The sequence below is a fragment of the Tursiops truncatus genome, unplaced genomic scaffold (assembly GCF_011762595.2).
Source record: "Tursiops truncatus isolate mTurTru1 unplaced genomic scaffold, mTurTru1.mat.Y mat_scaffold_941_arrow_ctg1, whole genome shotgun sequence".
NCBI lineage: Eukaryota > Metazoa > Chordata > Mammalia > Artiodactyla > Delphinidae > Tursiops > Tursiops truncatus.
The window spans coordinates 1-2,720 of record NW_022983464.1 but is presented as its reverse complement, the minus strand read 5'-3'; the positions used below and the strand labels follow the sequence as shown (position 1 = coordinate 2,720).

The window sequence follows — 2,720 nt, the reverse complement described above, 5'->3', positions numbered from 1 at the left end:
AGAACGCTATTTTAAAACACTGGCACTTTAAGAGAACGATAATCTCAAAAACCACAAAATTGCCAAATTGTTTCCTAACTGTTAAGCAGATAAACATATGACCCTGATGAATGAGCTTGAGTTTTGTAGAGAAAAAATCAATTCAAATAAAATCAGGTAATTCACACTGAAATACAAAGCTTGTCTTCCTCCCTCATGTCTACTTCATTTATAAAGGGGCAAACCACAATATAGGAAAATATACCCAATTTAAAATGTGGTATACAATTTTAAAAGTTGGCCCATTAAAATACCTTTAATGGAGGATCTCAAGTTTCCTAAACAATCCATATTTAGATAAATAGGAGAAGACATTTACAGCCAGCACTTTTTCTCCAGAGCCTTTGTTGGGACTAATTATCAACAACAACAAAAAAACGTAATATGGCAGTCTTGTATTTTAAGCTCACGCTTTTGGGGATACATTCTCAGTCTTAAACGTGGGAAACTGCAAATATAACTGCCATTACATGGTAATGGGAGTTAAAGGATGTAGAGTCCTCATGTAAAGATCAGAACATACTTTTCTATTAGTCCTTCAAGGACAGACTTTCAAAATGTTTGATTCTAATAATCCCGTGCTGTGAGTAGATTGGTTACTCTTCACTTTGTAAATGAACCTGGGCTATGTGACATCTGATATCAACCGATCAAGATTTGAGTTTCAGTTATGGATGAAAACTGTCTCACTTAAACTTTTATTACCCTCATCATGAGTATGCAGGGTGTGTACACAAAAGCTTTTTATCAGCTAACTATACGAAAGATAAACACTGTAATAATTCGTGTGATCCAAAATGGGCAAAAGCAAAAGACTAGCTTCCTCTTAGGAAGAAAAATTTTCAGACCTATGAAAAGGACAACAATACTAATAAAAAAAATTGTATTTACTTAGAAGCATTCAGAATGTCAACAAAACAGCTGCAACTTTTCTTTTTTTTTGCAATTACAGAGTGGTATTCAGTTAACAGAACAACAATTATTTCGTATAAGCTGCATCAGAGACAACTGAAGATGAAAAAACTACCATCCCCATATATAACTAATTTGTGCTGTGCACCAACAAGAACCTGCTTTAAATTTCCATGCCTATTTACAATCCCCATACTGTACCAGGCAAGGTTAGTGGCTATTGAAAATACCACCAGACAGGGCTATCTAAAGACACATTCGGTAGTGTGTTAACTATACAAAAAAAGACACTGTACAGTTTAAAAACAAATCTTACACAGCCTTACATTTCAATTTTTTTCTTTAAAAGGAGCGAGTTGTGTACAGGGGGGTTAAATGCTTTATAGACAAGAAAAAAAAAAACTGCGCTAGAACCAACCTATTCATCATCATCATCTTCTTCTTCCTCTTCATCCTCTTCATCCTCCTCCTCCTCCTCCTCATCCTCTTCATCTTCCTCATCTTCCTCCTCTTCCTTCTTTTTCTTGCTTTTTTCAGCCTTGACGACTCCCTTTTTTGCTGCATCAGGCTTCCCTTTAGCTCGGTATGCAGCAATATCCTTTTCGTACTTTTCCTTCAGTTAGCAGCCTTCTTCTCATAAGGCTGCTTGTCATCTGCAGCAGTGTTATTCCACATCTCTCCCAGTTTCTTTGCAACATCACCAATGGATAGGCCAGGATGTTCTCCTTTGATTTTTGGACGATACTCAGAACAAAACAAGAAAAAGGCCGAAGGAGGCCTCTTGGGTGCGTTGGGATCCTTGAACTTCTTTTTTGTCTCCCCTTTAGGAGGGATATAAGTTTTCATTTCTCTTTCATAACGGGCCTTGTCCGCCTTTGCCATGTCTTCAAACTTTCCTTTCTCTTTAGCAGACATGGTCTTCCACCTCTCTGAGCACTTCTTAGAAAACTCTGAGAAGTTGACAGAAGCATCTGGGTGCTTCTTCTTGTGCTCCTCCCGGCAAGTTTGCACAAAGAATGCATATGATGACATTTTGCCTCTCGGCTTCTTAGGATCTCCTTTGCCCATGCTTAATTATTTTTCCTCCGCGAGGCACAGAGTCGCCCAGTGCCCGTCCGGCTCTCACTTGCCCCCGGCGCTGTCTCTATGGAGCTCAATGTACTGCCCCTGTAATCCTTTTCTAAAGGTGTTTTTTTTTTTTTTCCTGGGCTGAGAAGTACACTGGTCCAAATTCAAGGCAAACCAGAGTGATAGAGCATAAGTCCCCCAGAAGAGACCCTCATCCAATGACATTAGTAATTTGGTGGATAAATACCACATAATTCTTGTTCCTTAGTTGGGAGAACTGAGGCATATATTTGATTGTCCCTAGACTACCACAGAGAAACTGACCTTTCAGTGCACACTGTGGTAACTGGTTCGATAATGCATACTTTATTTCTCCATTTTTTTCCCTTCCCATTGTTATTTCCTGCTACTGTACCAATATTTTATTGTATCACTTTCTAAAGAAACAATGCTCAGATGCTTGTTGTCTCGGGTCTGCTTGCAGGAGAACCCAAATCAAGGGAGTTGGAAACAGAAGAGGTCTTAGGAAGTAAACTCTGAGGATAGGGTTGGGGGAAATCATATCACTTGCTGGCCAGATGAAAGTAAACACTGCATTATTGATAGTAAAATGAGGTATTGAAAACTCCTGGCTTACTGAAGTACTCCACTTTCTAAGACTTTATAAACAGTGTGATTTATGATATTGGTGGAAAAGTATC

At 38.7% G+C, this 2,720-nt stretch overlaps 1 pseudogene; it reads right to left on the bottom strand.

Moving 5' to 3' along the window:
* Positions 1–908: 908 nt before the first annotated feature.
* Positions 909–2,080, bottom strand: LOC117310987 (high mobility group protein B1 pseudogene; annotated as a pseudogene).
* Positions 2,081–2,720: the final 640 nt, after the last annotated feature.